A 21,940-nucleotide genomic window follows, 5' to 3' on the forward strand; every position below is an offset into this window, starting at 1 on the left:
ATTATCAGCGGCTCTGTTCTTATTAGCATACTCTGCTCTGCTTGTATCTGGTGCAGTGGTGATCAAGTGGCCTGGGGGAATATTACTAAACACTAAGAATTCTATGATAGCATACGTTCATTTTAACAAGTGAAATACATTCCAAGAGAGGGAAAAAGATAGCTTTTTATGGTGTCAAGTTTCTGACCTCTACTTATGGTGTGATACACAACATTCTAATTATCTCATTTTTTGCTAGAAATGACACCTAAGTTGTCAATCTTCCATCTAAAATTCAGTGATGCAACAATTAAAATGTATCTCTGTTTAGAAAGTACTAGGGGTTTTCTGTTCAGCTTCTCTTTCTTCAGAGCTAAACAAGGTTATTTTTCAAACACCATTCTCATTAAAGCAGATTTTTGCAAGATTGCTTTGACTCTTTGCCTTATATTCTTTTAATATTCAGTTGTATCCTGTTAAGGATATCTTACTTTTTTTTTAGCAAAAACCCACATTATGATTTTATCATAAAGAGTTCTGATTAATTAAATCTTACCTATGAATCATAGTCATACCAATTATTTTTTGAAATATGATATACTAACAACTGTTCCTTTTCAAATTACATGGTACTGGCTATGAGTAAATGCTAAATGAGCTTAAACATGACTAAGTTAATAAGAGAATATACCACTGGAAGAGAGGCTATATGGAGAGGGATTTTTTTCTTCAAATTTACAAAAACTGATTGGGTTCTTTTCTGAGAAGCATTAAAATACCTAGTATATGAATTTCTGTGTACTCAATAAAATCATAAGTGCAAGTCAGGGAAAAGAAGAAGGTTTTTTTTAAATAATAATATAAATTGCTCTAAGATTCTTGTTCTATAATAATAAGAACCGCATAACATACAATGAATGAAAGAGAAATTTCGAAGAATTTTGAACGTTCATTTCAGAAAATATACGATGAGAAAGAAAACCTTTGGGAAACTTTTCTATATATTTCAAGACTGAAAGAAGTGTAACTATTTTAATTTTACCCTACTCGCCCCACTTCCTTTCTTGCAAGTTAACCAGAATTCCCTAATATAATGCCTAATAAATATCTCACATAATCCCCAGAACAGTTTTTGTAGTTCTACAGAGTAGAGACAGATTACGTAAATACATCTTTGTTGAGTCTAGGTTTGACTTAAAATCAAAGGAAAAAAAAAACAACATTGAGGCAGGAATACTAGCATATGTTAGACACCTTCCTGTAGAGATAATGGTAAGACTATTAGACTTCCATGTTTTCTCAAAGCATTTTTCTGCATTTTCTCTAACATAATTCCTTTCCTGAGACTCCCAGGGCAGCCCATATTCAAAGACAAGGCATCATGTACAAATAAGATTTAATTAGGGGCCCAGGAGGTGGCAAAGATTTAGTGTTATGCAATCGAATTAAATATTCTTCTGTAGCTTTTTGTTTCCTTAACAACTTAGGTAAGTTATTCAGAATATAATGAATCCAATGAAGAATAAAATCAAGTAATTAAATCAGTAGTGGCAAACTCTACGACCTTTTCAGAGGGTAGGTGGTTTTCCAGTTTTGTCTGAATCCATTCCAAGAAAAATTAACTTCAGAAATAATGTCTAAAATTATTTTGGTGCAGTTTTATATCAGAAATAATCAAACTGTATTAAGATGTATTTAGTTTACTCTTTCAGTGGGAGTTGTTTGTTTGCTTCTTGTTTTGTTTTGGTCTCTGTTCTTGTTTTTGCACCAAAGTACTATTCAGCTCTAGCTTTTATGGTAGTTGGGGTTGGGAAATTGAAACAAGGACTTTGGTGCCTCAGGCATGAAAGTCTTGCATAAGCATTATGCTAGCTCCCAGTCCTTCAGTGAATTATCCCCTACTCTTTTGTTGCCCTTGTTTTTTGTAATGTTGTTGTGGTTATTATTATGGGGGGGAGAAAAAGACACCTGCAGAGCTGCTTCACCACCTGTGAAGCAACCTCCCTGCACTTCACACAAAGTGTGCTTAACCCACTGCACTAATGCCTAGCTCCCTCAGTGAATACTTTTAGAAAATGTTAAGTTTCTACTATGGGTTAGGCTGGAATGCACTAAGAAATTATACCTCCCCACCTACAGGGGGGTCACTTCACAAGCAGTGAAGCAGGTCTGCAGATGTCTCTTTTTCTTTCCTCCCTCTTTGTCTCCGCCTCCTCTCTCAAGTTCTCTCTGTCCCATCCAATAAGATGGAAAAAATGGCTGGCCAGGCAGTAGCACAGCAGGTTAAGGGCAAGGACCGATGTAAGGAGGTCACTTCACAAGTGGTGAAGTGGGTCTGCAGGTGTCTATCTTTCTCTCCCCCTCGTCTTCCCCTCAGCTCTTGATTTTTCTCTGTCCTATCCAACAACAATGATTAAAGCAATAACAACAACAACAATAACAACAGCAATGATAAACAACAAAGACAACAAAAGGGAAAAAAAAATGGCCTCCAGGAGAAGTGGATTTATAGTGCAGGCACCAAACCCCAGAAATAACCCTGGAGACTAAATAAATAAATAAATAAAATGGGAAAATGGCAAAAAAAAAAAAAAAGAAATTATACCTATGTGTCAACAACTGTATTAATAAACTATTAACAACAAAAAATTGTTGTTAATAAACCATTAACAACAAAAACTAAATAACCTAATTTAAAGTGACCAAAAGATTTGAATAGATATTAGTGAGAATATGTATCATTTCTATAGCATTTTTCCAAAATGTACATCCATCACTAATAAATAACAATCTAAATTGAAAGACATTCTCCAAACCAAGTGGCAAGTAATCTTTAAGTTTCAAGATGATTATAACACTACATACCACAGGATGAAAAATAAATGTATTTTATATTTCAGTCAGCCATCAAATAATATTGTATAAGTAAAGAAAGGAAGATAAAAATCAGTTTCTTATATTCATTGGGGTTGAGTAGTCCTGAACTATGATTTCTGAGGTATCTTTACTAGTATAGCTCATTAGTTTGATTTTATTAGGCTTTAAGAGTGGTAAAATGTATTTCTGATTTTGTATTACATTCCAAGCACTAGGCTTATTGCCTAGCACACATTACAAAAACATATGAAGAAAGTGAGTGAATTATTAAGTATGTAAACTTAAGGCTTATTTTCTTATTTATCTAATCAAAATGTTCAATGCTGTCCTCCAGTGAGATATTCTTCCAGAATGCCAGATTAAAGGAATATGTGACAGTAGTTCTTAGCTCCCAGCTGATTGATGATATTTGTGTGTATACAGAATTCTAGAGGTGTTTTTGTTAAGTATAATTTGCCAGGAAGACTTGGAACATATTCATTTATCAAAAGAAGTAGCTAACACAATCAGAATGAAAGGATCCTGTGTTGCTATGCTGTTTTAATTAATATACATTACACTGAAGGTTTAAACATTCACATATGAGGGTATAAAAAGAAACGGCATCAAAGATTATTTGAAATAGTTTTACTATTTTTATCATGATAAAATGTAAAAATTTTCAAAATGAAATAAATTGAAAAAAAAATCACAAAATGAGTATGAAGAAGAAAATAATGTTTATACATACGCCCACAATTCAAAAATAATCATTATTAATTTTGTTAGAAATCCTTTCAGACTTTTCTCTCTATAATCTAGGACAAAATACACCAGCAAAATAATTCTTTTGAATCATGTACTGCTTTGTCATGTGTTTGACTCGGGTTTGTGCCTGGCTCTTACTACACTGAAAGACATTTTGGTGCTGTGATCTCTTTCACCCTCTGTGCTTCTCTGATTTTAACAAACACACACACACACACACACACACACACACACACACACACACACACACACTCATACAGCACATATCTACGTGATTCTGTATTTATAAGTCAAAAGTTAGGCAACATTTTAACATTACTGCATTGCCCACAGATGTTTAAACTCCATGAGAACATTATAAAGTTCTCATTTGTCCTAATTAGTGATAAGCATTAACCAAGAAAAGGTATTAAATATTTAATATTTTCTAATTTAACACATAAAGTAATATTTTGATTTGTATCTCTTTAGTATACCTATTTTATATCCATAAATTTTGAAACTATTTTAAGGTGAACTTATTAAAATGGTTCTTTGAAAGTATTTTCTCAATATATTTATTTACTTTTTATAAATATTAAATAATTATCTAGTTTTTTAAAAGGCTTTATGTGGTAGGAAGCCTCTAGGGTAACCATCAGTAATCCTAGTCATCTGATATTTCTCCCCATGAGTTTTTTTTTTTTTTTTTTGTACTTACAATAAATATGGCAAAGGGAATGGGGTGTCAGTTCTGTGACTAGGTTATAAAACATCATGACCTCTACTTGTAGGCAGACTCTCTCTATGGTCTTCTTGGCAAAATACTTTGATGAAGCAAGTTTTCAAATTAGAGAGGCCCATCTGGCAAGAAATAGAAAATAAACTCTAGCCAAGATCCAGCAAGGGACTAATTCTGTTGGTCAAATGCCCATGAGGAGTTTATTCCTATAGACAAACTTAATTGTGTTTTTATGTGAAACCGTAGGTCTGACCAACACCTTGAAAATAGTCATAATTCATTGCACTCTATAATCTCAAAATGAAATGCATTCTGGGACATACTATAATTGTAACATTCACAACATAAATTTTCCAATTATAGAAATGTGACTGGGAATCGGGCTGTAGTGCAGCGGGCTAAGCTCAGGTGGCGCAAAGCAGAAGGACCGGCATAAGGATCTCGGTTCCAACCTGGGCTCCCCACCTGCAGGGGAGTCGCTTCACAGGCGGTGAAGCAGGTCTGCAGGTGTCTATCTTTCTCTCCTTCTCTCTGTCTTCCCCTCCCTCTCTCCATTTCTCTCTGTCCTATCCAACAACGACAACAACAATAATAACTACAACAATAAAACAACAAGGGCAACAAAAGGAAATAAATAAAATAAATAAAAAGAAATGTGACTTTAGCATATTATATCATATAGGGTAAAGATTAAATGTTTATTTGAAATACTTATAAAATAGTTATCACATAAGTATATAGTAATTTTGCGTAGTCTAATAGAAAGTTGGTCTATTTTAATTATCTTTAGTTATTTATTGAATAAAGACAGTCAGATATCAAGAGAGAAGGTGGAGGTAGAGAGGGAGAGAGAAGAAAGACACCTGCAGCCCTCATGAAGCTTCCTCTCTGCAGGTGGGGACCAGAGGCTTGAATATTTTGCTTACTTTTGACCAAAAAAAAAAAAAAAAAGAAAACTTTTGATTTGTGTTTTTATTAATTTATATTTTTTTAGTTAAAAATATTATTAGATACCAACTCAACATTGGAATTTCTAAGGATTTTCCTTTGCTTTGTAGTCATAAATTATAAAATATTCATAGTTGAAAGGACTGTAAGATAAACTCACTTGGATAGTGTGCCTGCTTTATCATGAATACCACCCAGGTTCAAGCCAAAGTCTCATTACTCTAAAGGAAAAGTTACTGCTGTGTTATCTTTCTTTATGTCTCTCTATCTCTTTCTCTGTCATCCTATCTGAAAAAGTTGGCCTGGAGTGGTGAAGCTCCAATGACAACAACACAAAGAACATTTATTTGCAGATGCCTTTATATTTATAGATTTAAGTCTGCATATCTAGTCATAGATATGCAGTCTGGTCTAGATTCTCAGAAAGGTAAAAGATAAATGTCTTACTTCTTGATTCTGGGATGCATAATTCACCTGAAAAAAAATGTTACTTGGAAAAGGTTGGGTATTGTATGAAGGAATGCTTATTCTTCTTTCAGAGAATTTGAGGTACCTCTGTTTCCTCTTTGAAGAATAACAATACTTACTTCTCATAATTCTGTGATAATATGGGTGAAAGTATTTAAAAATTAAACTTGTTTTACAAATGTAAGAATTCTATCTATAATCTCTATTTGGCTTTCTGCTTATAAATTATGGTTAGAGAGTTAGAAATAATTTAGCAGGAAAAGAGAGAGACTCTTCCATTCCCACATTGTTTCTACCCTTTTTATTACTCTTTCACTTCTGCCTTCACCATATTAAAAACCACCTCAAAAATTACATTAGGAGGGAGGATATTAAAATTATTTCCTATCCTTTTAAATGTCTATTATTACGAAGTTGAAGGAAAAGTTGATCAATAATTTATTGTGATCTTACTTACATATTGATTAAATGAAAAGCACTTTGTTTTAACAAAATGATTAATTCAACAGTTAAAAATAAGGTTGAAAAAGAAAAAGGGGGCGAGGCAGTGATGCACCTGGTTAAGAGCACATAGTACTAAGTACAAGCATCCCTGCAAGGACCTGGGTTTGAGTCCCCATTCCCCACCTTCAGGGAGGACACTTCATGAGTGGTGAAGCAAGTATTCAGGTCTCTCTCTCTCCATTTCTATATCCCCCACCTCTCAATTTCTCTCTATTCTAATAAAAAACAAACAAACATGGAAACAATGGCTACCAGGAGCAGTGGATTAATAGTGCTGGCACCAAGCCCCAGTGATAACCTTGGAGGCAAAAAAAAAAAAAAAAAAGGGAAAAAGAATGAGGTGTGATTATAAAGTAGAAGCAGAATAGCTTTGCTTTCCCCAATCAAATAGGAAAATCACTGGAAACTCAACAAAATACAACCAGGATTTCCTCAGAAACTGATCACACCACAGGAGAGCATAGGCACTGATACAGGCACACACAGTCTATTGAGTTGATTAAATAATCGTTTTGATGTCCTGAGTCTTAAGAAAAATAAGTTGGCAGGTCTTTTGTATTCAGTAGAAACTGAGTACAATAATGGTGAACTATAAAGTTATATTAAATTGTTTTTGAAAAAATGTGAAGTAATAAGATGATTTCCAGAAGAACATACTGTTGATTGTTAGGCCTAAGATCAGCTACTTAGCAGATGCATTTGAGTATTCCATTTTGTGATCTACAATATTCATGATAATATTTTGGGGTTGGGAGTTGGGCTGTAGGAAATGTATTATTTAGCATAATGATAGAAAATAATGGATTTTATTTTGCAAAAGATATATATTTGAATTTCAGGCCCTCTGGTTACTACCTATGAAATCATGGGGAAATTATTTAATTTCTGTAAATCTTTAGTTTTAGTTTCTTGAAATAAGGACAATCATTACAGCAATTACCACACAGCTTTAAGAGTTAAATGAAATAATAAAAGTAGAATTGCTGGGAGTCTGGCGGTAGTGAGGGGGTTAAGCACACGTAGCACAAAGCACAAGGACCAGACTAAGGATTCTGTTTCAAGGCCCTGGCTCCCCACCTGCAGGAGAGTCGCTTCACAGGCGATGAAGCAGGTCTGCAAGTGTCTATCTTTTTTTCCCCCTCTCTGTCTTCCCCTCCTCTCTCCATTTCTCTCTCTGTCCTATCCAACAATGATGATATCAGTAACAATAATAATAACTACAATAAAAAACAACAAAGCCAACAAAAGGAAATAAATAAATAAATAAATATTTAAAAAATTTTAAAAATATAATTGTCTGGTATATTGCAAGATATCAATAAATGGTAGTTTTGTTTATTTTGCTATCTTAAATTTAAAAACAATTCCTAATTTATGCATAAAATATACTATACTCTTAAATTATGTGTTTATATTGATTTGTAGTTATATATTTTAATGACTATACTGAGGTTATGAGTTTACGTTCACAATAAAAACATATATTTCTCACTTTATAGGAGAATTTTTCCACTACATGAATTAACTTTCTTTGTATATAAAGTAAATCAATGTTTTGTAAATCAGATTATTGTTTAACATAAAGTATGAACATTACACTAAGACCTATTTTTAAAATATTTATTTATATTTAGAGAAAAAGAGAGAGAGAGACAAAAGAAGAAAAGTAACATACCATTATAAACTGTACCAAGGATCAAGTCTACAGAATCATCCATTCTGGTTGTATACTCTATATGTTCAGTCATCTTCCAAGCCATAAGAAATTTATTTTTAAAAATATTTTTAAATTATTCATTTCTCTTCATAGGTAAAATAAACAAACTAGTGACTAGATTCATCAAGAAGCAAAGAGATAGTGCTATGATAAAAATAATCAGAAATGAGAGAGATAAAATTATAGTTGATGATGCAGAGAATCAGAGGATTATAAGAGAATATTATGAATTTATCTATACAAATTGGGCAGACTAGATGAAGCGAATACATGCTTAGAGAGCCATACCACTTGCCAAGTCAAACAAGAGAAAGTAGGTAGCTTGCATAAGGCGACTACTAGTGCAGAGATTAAAATTGTAATAATATGGCTTCTTAAAAGCCTACATCCAGACAACTATACTATGAATATTATAAGACATTCAAAGAAGAAATGCCATATTCCTTAAACTCTTCCAAAAAATTTAAGTGAGAGAAACATTCCCAAACACTGTCTACAAAGCTAATATTACTCTAATCCTCAAAGCAAAAAATAGCACTCTTCCAAAATAGAAACATATAGACCTATCTCCCTAATGAATATTGATGCAAAGATTCTCAACAGAATCTTAGCCAGTCAAATCCAACAGCATATAAAGAAAATAATTAACCGAAACTAAACAGGATTGTCTCTGAGTAGCAGAGATGATTTAATATTCACAAGTAAATACATCAAATCAACAACAACAAAAAAGAATGATAAAAATCACATGGTTATATCAAGTGACACTGAAAATGCATTTGACAAAATCCAACATACATTTCTGATAAAGACCGTCATAGGTTATAAGGAAAATTCCTCAACATAATGAAGGGCATATATGACAAATCCATGGCTCTCCTATTCAAATGAGGAAAAACTGAGAAATTTCCCCATAAAATCTAGAACTATGTAAGTCCACTCTTACAGTGATGTTCAACATAGACTTGGAAATGCTCACTAGTGCAACTAGGCAAAAAGAGATATCAAAGGACCCCATATGGAAAATAAAGATGTTAAACTATCACTGTTTTCAGATAATATAATATATTTAGAGAATCACGAAGGCTACTCACATCAATGCATTCAGTAATGTAGACGTGTATGAGGAATAGCAAAGAGGACCACCTGAGAATACAACAAAATAAGAATAGGATCACCTCAGGAACCTACCAACCCATGGGTGAGTGCAAGAACGTGGCTAATTGACAGAGAAGGGCTTAAGGAGAGATTCCTGGGGCTAAAAAAAACCTGTTCAGGGGCAGTTATTACCAGTCCTGCAGATTGCCAATTGATGCACCACCTAGAGTCTGAATTTAATCAACAAAAAGACTGCTAGAGGGAGGAGAAAATTACCTAAAACTCATGAATTTACAATTGTGAGTCTCCATTGGTACTACCCCTCAGAGGCTGGAACAGCAGCAGGAAAACCCTGTGCTGTGATCTGGGAGGCAAAGAACTGGCCAGGTGACTCAGGAGAAAATCTATACTCCTGGTGACCTAGATGTGTGGATATAGAATAGAAGCCTTTTCACATTGTTCTCCTGATAAATTAGGAAACACAGTGAATAATTGTCTCAGAACTGGTCAAATACAATAGGATTCATTCAGAAACTCACAAGACCAAAGAGTATGGCTCAGTATGGCTCTGGCTGGAGGTGAAGCAGGAATTGGGCTGGAGACTTTGATCTCTTGGGGCATGGGAGTCTCTTTGCATAACCATTGTGCTATATACTCCACCCTGGTATATATCTCTTGGTCACGAGTGGTTGACTAAGTTAAAAATACATCTACTCCCATAGCCTGACAAGAAGATAAAAAACATAACAATATAAGAAGGTTTAACAGCCACTATGCTTCACCTCCGGGATTGAGATAACATTGAAACAACTGCTAAGATTTGCAACTGTGAAATCTTAAGTACCTTATTTAGACACAGGTCAATCCAGGCACATGTGATCAGTAGATTGAAAAGCAGAGAGGGAGGGACTTCATAACATTTCAAATACAAATGTTAAGCCAAGAAGAAAGTTGGATAAATGAAGCAGGACAAAAGCCCAGAAAAAAATGACCAAAAAGTTAAAAGCACATAAGAAGGACAATACCCAAACACTAATAGATGCATCAGTCACAGGAGTGAGGAAAGCTTTTGAAAGTAATACTTTCAGAAATGGAGAAACAACAAATAAGACTCTGAAAGAGAACACCAATTATCTTGAGGTAATTATGTAGACAAAAGCTGAAATGTCTGAGATAAGAGCACTGAAAAAGGAATTACAGTATCAGAGCAGGATAACAAAATAATTGAGCAAGAGAAAAGAACAGAGAGGAGAGAGAACAGATTAACTGAAGCAGAAAACAGAATTAGCAAAATCAAGAATGAATTAGAGAAAACTAATACAGAAGTAAAGAATTAAAAAAGAAATTAAGAGATACTGAAATCAACAATGGAGACATGGGATTATTTCAAAAGAAGTAATCTACTTCTGTTTTTATTAATAATTTGTTATGAGATTGTAAGATTACAATGTATAGTTCCAAACCACACCCACCATCAAAATTCTGTATCACCACCCTCCCACTTCCCAAAGATAGCCACCAGAGTTCTTACATGTTTTACAGTTTGCTTTTATCTGCTTTGGTTAGATATTTTTGGGGGGGGCAAGTTCATGCAAATCAGATCTCTAGACCCTATATATGAGTGAAACCACCTGGTAGTTGTCTTTCTTCTCTTTGTTTTGCTATCCTCTGGTTCCATCCATTTTGTCACAATGGACACAATATCATCTTTTTTGATTGCAGAGTAGTATTCCATAGACTATAAAACCCAAAATTTCTTTAGGTAGTCATTTGATGACAGGTATCTAGGTTGCTTCCACTCTTTGGCTATTTTGAATAATGCAGCTATGAACAAAGGGATGCATATGCCCCATCTAATTAGTGCTTGAGTGTTCACTGGATAGATGCCCAAAAGTGGTATTTCTGGATCATAAGGTATTTTCATCTTTGTTGAAGAACTTTCCATAAAGTCTGAAAAAGGAATTATTCATATTGAAATAAGTTATATAGAAAGACACAAACACACTTTCACTTATATGTAAAAATAAAGATACAAAGCAAAAGAGTAACTTAAAAAAAAAAAAGAAAACACCTAGACGTAAAGGACAGACTGATGGGGGAGCCGGGTGGTGGTGTACTTAGTTGAGCGCACATGTTACAATGCGCAAGGACCCAGGTTCAAGCCCCCGGTTCCCACATGCAGGTGGAAAGCTTCAAAAGTGGTGAAGCAGGGCTGCAGATGTCTCTCTGTCTCTCTCTATCAACCCCTTCCCTCTCAATTTCTGGCTCTCTCTATCTATTAAACAAATAAAGACAATAAAAAAAAGAATAGATTGATAGTCATCAGAGAAGGGAGTTAAAATGGGAAAACTATATAATGGAAATGTTGTTTAGGAGTAAGTTAAATTTAAACTTTTCTTTATTTAATATTTAATATTTATTTATTTATTTCCTTTTGTTGACCTTGTTGTTTTATTGTTGTTATAATTGTTGTCATCGTTATTAGATAGGACAGAGAGAAATCGAGAGGGGAGGGGAATCAAAGAGAGGGAGGGAATGATAGACTCATGCAGACCTGCTTCACTGCCTGTGAAGTGATCCCCCTGTAGTTGGGGAACTGGGGGCTGGAACTGAGATCCTTACACTGGACCTTGCACTTTTGACCACCTACACTTAACCTGCTGCCCCACCCCACCTGTGCTTAACCCACAGCACTACTGTCCGACTCCCAAATTTAAACTTTTATTAATGATATAGTACTGTATATGGAAACTTTATAATCCTATCTGTCAACATTATTTCGATTGTTTTCACAGAGGAAAATTGGGTGTGAGCCAGCATAATGGTTATGCAAAAATATCCCCATGTCTAAGGCTCTGAGGTCTTAGGTTCAATCTCTTGCACCACCATAAGTCAGAGCTGAGTAGTGCTCTCATAAAATAATAATAATAATAATAATAATAAATTTTAAAAATCTTAAACATGAGAAAACAGAAGACAAGGGTGAAAATTTTCAAGATACAAAACTATATAAATAACTACAAATAGTACAATTAAAAGAACTGATTAAATTCAAATAAATTATTATTACCTCTGAATAAGTATTAGAGATATGAAAAAATTAGGGAAAATAGTTTAGCTATTACGCAACTTTTTTTTTTTCTGATGTGCCAAGCTTGTCCAGGGAATAGCTAACTTTGGCAAGGTGGAAGGCTATCAATTTATGATAATCTAGGTCACTGACTCTGATTTTTACTTCTTTTTCTTCATAAACTATGGAGTTTGATAAGCCAGAAGACCACATTATGAAAATTAATGTGTGTTGATGTTTTTGCTGTTGCTTTCAATGTAATCGAGTCAATCAAGTGGCAAATGAAAGCATTTTCCATAGTGGCAGTGAAAAAGCCATTACTGGCAGGAGTTTTGTTTGGTTGCTGGTTTTTTGCATCTGTCATGTGTGAAATGATAGCAGGATCGTCCAGGAAATTCAATAGACCCACACAGAAAGAAGCCAAATGACAGCTTATTTTGGGAACCATTTCCTCATGATGGTATATTAGTCTTTGGAGCTGCCTCTGAAAGTCTCCCCTTTTGTCAAACTCTTGTCTTTATTACAGGAATAGTTGATATCTGCTACAATGGGAAACAATTTTTCCCTGACAAAGTTGTCAATATTTTCCCTACTGCGATGAAGCTATTTTATTGCTACGTGCTTGCATATTGTCTATTTTCAGTAAAGCAAACTGCAAGATAGTCCCTGGAAGGCTGAATACAATCACATAGCAAATTACAAATAGTAAATACGTACAATACTGGACATGGCAGGTTTATCTTCTAACACAATATGCTTCTGAAGAAGGATTAATGGTAGAGTTATCTGCTTCTTGTCATTTTTATTTGTATGCTTTAATTCAGAAGCTATTGTGTTTTTACCAAATTTGCTTTTACGTTTTATACAAGAACAAACAATAGCAGAGTAACTATAGTTAAAAACTAGGATAATGTTTGGGAGTTAGGCGGTAGCGCAGAAGATAAAGCTCACGTGACTCAAACCAGCGTAAGGATCCCAGTTCGAGCCCTGGGCTCCCCACCTGCAGGGGTAGGGGCTCTCTTCACAAGTGGTGAAACAGGTCTGCAGGTGTCTTTCTCTCCTCCTCTCTGTCTTTTCCTTCTTCTTTCCGTTTCTCTCTGTCCTATCTATCAATGACGACATCAATAATAACAACACTAATACGAAATAAATAAATAAATATTAAAAATATATTTCTAAAAAAATTAGGATAATGTTTAAGGCATTTCATAGTGCTTTCCTATTTAGGAACTGGAAAAAGTTTTTCCTTCTAGAGCCAGACACACATTATCACACGCAAGGACCAGGTGTCAAGCTTCATGTCCCCATCTACAGGTGAGGATCATCGTAAGTGGTGAAGCAATACTGAAGGTGATCCCTGTAGCTCTCTTTCCTCCCTCTCTTCCTCTAGACTTCTCTATTTCTTTTCTTTCCTTAATTTTTTTGTTACCTTTATTTATTTATTGGATAGACACAATCAGAAATAGAGAGGGAAGGGGGTGATAGAGAGGCTGAGAGACACCTGCAGCCCCACTTCACCACTCACAAAATGTTCCCCCTTCAGGTGGAGACTGGGGGCTCGAACCTGGCTCCTTGCACATTATAACATGTGTGCTTAACCAGGTGTGCCACCTCCCAGCCCCGACTTCTCTCAGTTTCTATAATAATAAAAGAAAGAAAAAATTAAAATAAAGTGGCCTCTGGGAGTAGTAGAGTCATTGTGAAGACACTGAACCTCACTTATAACCCACATGGAAAAAACTGAGAAAACAAACAAACCAAAAGAAACTTCTATTTCCTATAGTTTCTACCCTGTCTTGGAATTACTGTTTAGATAACTTCCTTTGCTAATGCAAGTCAGGATGGTTAAAATAATTATATATAAAATAATACATGTATTGAAAGTGGGTGGGTAGTTCTACAAGTTTCTGTGATATTTTTGCTGAACTGTTTTTTTCTTTTCTTTATTTTTTAAATTCTTGTTTACAAAAAGGAAACACTGACAAAAAACCATAGGATAAGAGGGGTACAACTCTACACAATTCCCGCCAGTTGTTTGTTTTTTCAAACTCAGCAAAAATCTCATAAACCTTGTCAAAGTGTAACAATCATTATTTTACAAAGATGAACACTAATTCTCTGGATGAATATGTGTCAAGTAGATTGTAAGCATATTTTCTAGTTTGGTATAGTTGATATCCCTAATTAACACTAAGACTATTCATGAAAAGGTTTGAAGCTTTGACGTGCTCTATTTTTTTAAGTTTTTATTTTATACCACACCTTCTACATATTAAAGTTCTCAAGATCAATATCTTCTGATTGGAGTCAGAAATTTATTTTTCATGATATGAAAACTATAAACTTTTAATTATATATATATATATAACTATAAACTTTTAGTTGTTTCAAATTAAGTAATTTTTTTCAATAATTTTCACATTTTGTTCAAGGCAAATTCCATTTTGTGCCAAAATGGGCAGATTCTAAGAGAAATTATTTCTTTACCACACTGAATGCTCTTGATGATTAATTCCTCTAGAATGGAGAAATTTTCCTTGCATTAAATAAGTGCACATTGTGCTCATGGTCTCTTCTACACATTTATTTTCAACTCACATTTACATCAAGTAATAAAATATTGTGTTGTTTTTTTTTTTTGGTGATAGATAATGATGAAGATGTGGCCTGTGAATTAGATTCAGACTCTAGTATTGAAGTAAAGAACTCTTTGGAGGTAAGAACTTTGGAGTTGAAAACTTAGTGTCCTGGTATGTACTTCTGTAAGAAATAAATATATTTCTTGCAAGCCTGAAACTTCAGATTAGAGCCTTAGTGCCATATGCCTTAGTTTCTCTCTCACTCATATAAACGTCTCATGTGATTTAAATAATAATAAAAATAAATCTTTAAAAATAATCAAATAAGAAATAGATTATGTGCCAATGTATGCCAGCCTTCCAACCACATTTCCTCTTTCCCTATAGTAGTATCCAGGCATTTCTGAGGATGGATTTTGATGGGTACTTCCTCTACTCTCACAGTGTCTTTTTCAGGTGTGAACATACATTATAGATTTATCTATCAATATTTTTCTAGCTATTTAGGATCACTGAGTTAGAATAAAACTTGGGACTTTTGTTCTAAGGTTATGGCAGGCAATCCTGTCTCTATCTTTGGCCATGACCATAGTCACCTGTAGTCCCAGCCTCTTCTGGCAGCTACTCTATGACTAAGGGGGAACAAACATTCAAAAGAAGCCAACACAAATGATAAAGATTGGCAAGACGGAAAGATGGTGTGATAATAGGACTGATTAGCCTTGAAGAACCTTTAACCTCTGAATCTCTTAGTCAGATGAGCCCATAAATTTCCTTATTAGTCAACTACCATGAGTTACCTGTTCCCTAAATTATACCTGGAAGTATTTGTATCAATTATCTATTAAAATATGCTCATCCACTTGACTGTGAGTCATAAGCAAAAACCTAGATGCCTTTTTAGGATTCCTTGCTATCATGATGTTTGCCTTTTAAAAATATTAGCTAGGTTCAAACTCTTATTTCCTACCTGTAGGGAAGAAGCTTCATGAGCAGTGAAGAATGTACTGGAAGTGTCTCTCTGCCTCTCACTTTATTTCCTCCTTCCCTCTCAAAGAGTCTCTGTCCTATCAAACAGGCACCAAGCCCCAACAATAACCCTGATGGCTATAAAAATAAATAAATAAATAAACAAACAAACATTTGGCCAGGTAGTGGTGCCACTGTTTGATCTCATGTGTTACAATGCACAAGGACCAGGTATGAGTCCCAGGTCCCCACCTGCAGGGTGAAAGCTTTATGAGTGGTGAAGCAATACTGCAGGTGTCTCTTTTCCTCTCTGTCTCTCCCCACCCTCTTGATTTCTGGCTGTTCTAATCCAAAAAAGAAAAATAATAAAATTTTAATGATAATAAAATAATAATTTCATATAGACAAATCTCTAACATTTTTGAGAGAGACTTAGATATAAGTACATAGACTGTACAAATTCTAGAGAAACAAAAGTGTAGAAAAGACAAAGAATCTTTAAAATTCACTAATGGCAGAAATAACGTACAAGAGAAATTTCTTGGTAAGTGTATCAGCTAAGTAAATATGTTGGCACAGTCACTCTTTTGAACTCTAATATTCTGCACTGTGATAGATATAGATGACAATAAATGTTTTTAAATAACAGGATGACTTAGTTACAAGAAGTAATTAATATAAGAACAGTAAATCAGTCTTAAAAGAGACACTAGTATATGTTCACCAAGATATCAAGATATCAGTAACATTTTAAGGCAGTCAGTGAATGTAAGAAAAAGAATGAAGATTATACTGTAAATCTGACAAAAATGAAAACCATTTGGCAGCTAGGGAGATAGTATAATAGTTTTGTGAAGTGATTTTCATACCTGAGTCCCTGAGGTCCCAGATTCAATTCCTAGCACCACCGTTAGCCAGAGTTGAGCAGTTCTCTTCTTTTTCTCCCCTTAAATAAATAAAATATTGTGTAGGTTTTTTTTTTTTAAGAAATCTATCTAGGTTAGAACATATGATGGTGTCAAAAAATACAAGTGTATGAATTAGAAATATATTGTTCATAAGAATTGAAACAAATTCTGCCCAAGGGGGGGAAAAAAGGAAAGGAATTAAGAAATAATGTATTTGAACACATAGAATCAGTGGGAAAGCAGATTGAGTTAGGAATAGATGGAAACCAAGTCCATTCTAGGTATTATTTTTTTTATGACTGGATAGGAAAGTTCAGGTCAGGATACAGTTATGTAAGGGAGGTGACAAGGTAGAGGTTGCTTATGACCTACAGTGAAATTTATTTCAATGGAGTCTATGAATGGTTAGTGAAGGTTGAAAAAAAGACAGTAAAACAATCAATTCTTTTTATTAGTTATTTCATATTGATTTACAAAATTCTGAGACAACAGGAGTATAATTTCATACTGCTCCTACCACCAGAGTTCTGAGGTACCCAATCCCTCTACTGGAAACTGCAATAATCCTCCCAAAGTCACAGCCATGGGTCCACTATTATTTTTATAACTATTTGTCTGTATTTTTTATGTATTTGCCTATTGCTTCCATGGTCTTTCCCAAGTCAAAGCTATACTTACTGCCAATTCCAAATGTTCTTTTTTTCTTTTCTCTCTACAGGTCCTGATGGAATTGGAGTTCAGAGCCCTCTGGTGTTCTCTAACATTTCTCCCCCTCTGTGAGTATGGATCAAAATTCTTTATGGGGTGCAGAATGGGGGAATGCTGGCTTCTGTAATTGCTTCTCTGGTGGACATGGATGTTGATGGGTTGATCCATACCCCCACCCTGTTTCTATCTTTCCTTAGTAGGGTAGGTGAAGTTCTGGGATACATTAGTGAGGTTTTCCTCCCAATAAAGTCAGGATGAAATCATAGTAACATCTGCAACTTGGTAGCTGAAAAAGCAGAAAGATATAAAGCAGGACAAATTATTGAATAAACAGGAACCAAAATGTAGGAATAGAGCAGGTGAGATTAGGGATCTTGGATTAGAAAGAAGCCAGGAAGTCTATTTTAGGTATGTAATAAGTGGTCCATTACTTTAGTAGATTTTTGCTTGAACTTGATAGCTAACACTCAGGTGGATGAAAAATATTGTCTAGGAAGGTAATATTGGAGTTGAGAATAGAATTAGAAAGCTGGGCTATGGCAGAAAGTAGCTCCCAAACTTGAAGAAAGTATATAAATACAATTAGGTTAGCCCATCTATCTGACTCAGGACCCATATATATTCACATTTAGTACAGGAGCCTGTGTAGTCTGAGTCCCTGTCAGTTTCAGCTATCAGTATGTGGTCACAGTTGGGAATATTATAGGTTACACTCATTTCAGGAAAAGTCTTGCTCAGGTAGTAGAGTAGGCAGACCAAGACTTCCTTCAGAAAGTGAAACAGTCCTTATCATTGCCAACTTATAGTGAGGGTAAGGTCCTTGAGAGGCCCACAAGAAATCTTATGATGATTATGTTCCTGATGGAAGTGACCAGTGATGGTGGAGAGAGGGATCTATTAGAGGTCTTGGCCTGTACTATCTATGGGGGAAACCCAAGAATTTCCTGAATAGGGCCCTAGATGATGGGGTAGTCTGCTGTTGAACAAAAAGTCCATCATTGAGTGAGCCAGTCTCCTGCCTTTATCCAGCTTTTGTAGTCTGTTTTCTATCTGACAAGCTTAGATTTTCTTCCAGTTGTTAAAGTGCTGAGTGTCGTTTGTTATATCCAATATGGTATTAGGTTTATGGGGTCTGAACCAGACAGTATAGAATCAACTGGTTCTGTCAATATCTAAGATATAGTTGTTCGTATTAAATGACATATCATGGTGAGGTCAAATATGGTATGGTAAATACTAACCATAGGATTTTCAAAGTAAAATAAGCTCTCAAGTAACTTGGTTAGAGTAATAATTACTTATTGCCTTCTTAAACTCTAAGACTGCAAGGAACCTTATACAATATCTTCAAAATGTGTTGTTTCTCCCAGTTCTGGAACTTCTGGGACTTTGCTGAATTTCTTGATGCCTCTCCTTTTGATCCCCTACCTTACTATACCTCTTATGACCTCAATTAAATTAATGTAACCAGTGCCACTATGCCATGTTAGTTTTATTCCTAGATATTTGATTGTTTATGTTGCTATAGTAAAAGGAATTGATTTCTGGATTTCAATTTCTTCTAGCTTAGTGTTTGCATAGAGGAGTGCCACTGACTTTTGAATGTTAATTTTGTAACCTGACACATTACTGTATTGCCTGATGATTTCCAAAAGCTTCTTGTTGGATTCTTTAGGTTTTTCTACGTATACTATTATGTCATCTGCAAATAGGGGGAGTTAGACTTCTTCTCTTTCAATCTACATTCCTTTAATTCCTTGCTCCTACCTGATTTGTATGGCAAGAATTTCCAGCACTATGTTGAATAGTAATGGTGATAGTGGGCAGCCCTGTCTAGTACCTGATCGGAGGGGAAATACTTCCAGTTTTCACCATTGAGTTGGCTGTAGGTTTGCTGTATATAGACTCCACTATCTTCAGGAATTTTCCATCTATTCCCATTTTTTGTAGTGTTTTGAGGATGAATGAGTGTTGGGTTTTGTCAAAAGCTTTCTCTGCATCTATTGATGTGATCATATGGTTTTCGGTCTTGCTTTTATTGATGTGGTGGATCATGTTGATTGATTTACATATATTAAATTAATCTTGCATTCCTGGGATAAAGTCCACTTGGTCATGATGAATAATCTTTTTAATATACTGCTGTATCCGGTTGGCTAGAATTTTGTTCAATATTTTAGCATCTATGTCCATCAGAGATATTGGTCTGTAGTTTTCTTTTTTGGTGGTATCCTTCTCTGCTTTCATAATGTTGGCTTTATAGAAGCTGGCAGGGAGTATTCCATTGTCTTCAATCTTCTGGAAGACTTTTAAAAGTAGAAGTATTAGCTATTCTTTGAAGGTTTTATAGAATTCATTTGTAAAACCATCTGGTCCAGGAGTTTTGTTCTTGGGAAGGTTTTTGATAAATGTTTCAATTTCATTGGCTATGATTGGCCTGTTCATATTATCTAGTTCCTCTTTATTTACTTTTGGAAGTTTGTAGGTATCTAGGAAATCATTTCTTCCAGGTTCTCTAGCTTGGTGGCATATAGCTGTTCATAGGAGCCTCGCATGATATGCTGAATTTCTGTGGTGTCTGCTGTGATAGCTCCTCTTTCATTTACAATCTGATTTATTGGGTTCTCTCCCTTTTTTGTGAGTGCGACTAAAAGTTTTAGATTTTGTTCACTCTTTTATAGAACCACTCTTTTGTATTTATCTTTGTTGATCTTTTGTATTTATCTTTTGTATTTATCTTTGTTGATCTTTTGTATGGTTTTCTTATTTTCAATGTTATTTATTTCTGCCCTGACTTTAGTGATTTCTGTCCTTCTGGTTGCTTTAGGGTTCCTTTGTTCTTCTTCTTCTAGTTCTCTAAGGTGTGTAATTAGGTTGTTAATCTGTGCTTTTTTGTTTGTTTGTTTCCTAATGTGTGCTTGTATGGCTATGAACTTCCCTCTCAGTACTGCCTTAGCTGTGTTCCTAATACTTTGATAGCTTATGTCTTCATTTTCATTGAAATCTCAAAACATTTTGATTTCTTCCTTTATTTCCACCTGGACCCAGTAGTTGTTGGGTCTACTACTTAGTAGTAGTATTTTGTGCTTCAACCTTTGGGGGACTTTTAACTGGACTTTTATCCTGGTTCATTTCTCCAATAGTTCTTAGTTTAACCATTCTATATAGTATGTTATGGGGTCCCTCTCTCAGTACTTTCCAAATTACTGATCATTCATGCCTAGATTGACTTATGTCTAAGTAAGCTACTTAAAGAGCTCAGTTTTGGAAATTAACAGTTGTTCCAATATTATTACAATCCCTGAGTTGAAGCATAGTGGCTGTTAAAGCCACTTTTGTTCTTTTTCTTCCCTGTAGGCTATGGGAGCCTGAGGGCTTTAAACTATAAGTAGGCTTCTTAGCTTAATAACTCACTCCTGACCAAGAAATAATTCAGGGTAGGAGAGAGATAATACATTGGTTATGCAAAGAAACTCCCACACCCATGGATCCACAGCCCCAGCTCAATTCAGCTTCTCTGCCAAGCCAGGCAGCACTGCTGGACCTTGTGAGTTTTTGAAGAAGTCCCATTTATAGTTTGTAGGTTCTGAGGCAATCATTCACCATGTTCTCATCAGGATAACAATGTGGAAAGGCTCCCACTATAGAGCCCCACCACTATACCACAGGGGTATAGATCTTCTCCTGAGTCTCCTGGTCAGCTATCTGCCCCCCCACCCCATGTGGTGACAGGGTCCCCACTTCCTTAGCATAACTGACTCCCTCTTGATCTGAACCTGAACTTGTGCAACTGCTTTACTTGCCAACAAGAAATAGATCTTAGTGTTCTGAAATTACTAATTGTTGATTGTTTTGATAATTGGTTGTCCTGACTTCACTAACAGACCCCCTTAATCACTGCATGTTTGGCTTCTGTAACCTAGCTTACTTTCTGCAATTACACCTATAAATGACTGTGCTTCGCTGAACTCAAGACTGCACTCTGAACAGCGCTTTTAGCTATTGAGTGTAGTCACCAGCCAGCTTAATAAAGACACTCAAATTTGACTGAAGTGGTTTTGGGTGGTCTCTGATACTTACCCCACAACAATGTCAGCACAGGGCCTCCCCTTTGCTGCTCCAGTCTCTTAGGGAAGTAGCAATGGAGACTCACAGTTGCATTTGATGTGTCTTTGGTGAGTTCTCTCCTCCCTTCAGCAATCTTTTTATTGGTAAAACAGACTGGAGGTGGTGCCTCAACCAGTAAACTCCTGGACTTTTACCAGCTGCTCCAGAGTGGAAATGGGTTTTAGCCCCACGAATGTCTTCTTAGGCTCCTCTCTAATAAGGCTCCTCTCCATGAGACACACATGTTTGCATTCACCGGTGATTTGGTGGGTTTCCAAAGTTGTTCTAGGCCTATCTTGTTGTGGTCCCAGGTGATCTCCTTTGATATTCCTATTGACCCGGGAGAGGTGAGGAGAGAAACACAGCTGCTACTGCTCAGCAGCCCCACCTCTGAAAGTCTCCTGGCATCTTAATATTCTTTTTCATGACTTCGAACTCACAGCTTTGCAATAAAAGAACTTGTATTCTGCACATCTTATCATGAAGTTATTGGTAATTCTTTTCAAGGAAGTGTCATGACTGAACTGTCCCAGGAATAAA

The 21,940-nt window shown here is 35.4% G+C and overlaps 1 protein-coding gene across 1 annotated transcript in view; it reads left to right on the forward strand.

Moving 5' to 3' along the window:
- Positions 1–21,940, forward strand: part of CCDC192 (coiled-coil domain containing 192) — a 268,059-nt gene that overhangs the window by 193 nt on the left and 245,926 nt on the right. The window lies entirely within an intron of this gene.

Source organism: Erinaceus europaeus, chromosome 2, assembly GCF_950295315.1.
Source record: "Erinaceus europaeus chromosome 2, mEriEur2.1, whole genome shotgun sequence".
NCBI lineage: Eukaryota > Metazoa > Chordata > Mammalia > Eulipotyphla > Erinaceidae > Erinaceus > Erinaceus europaeus.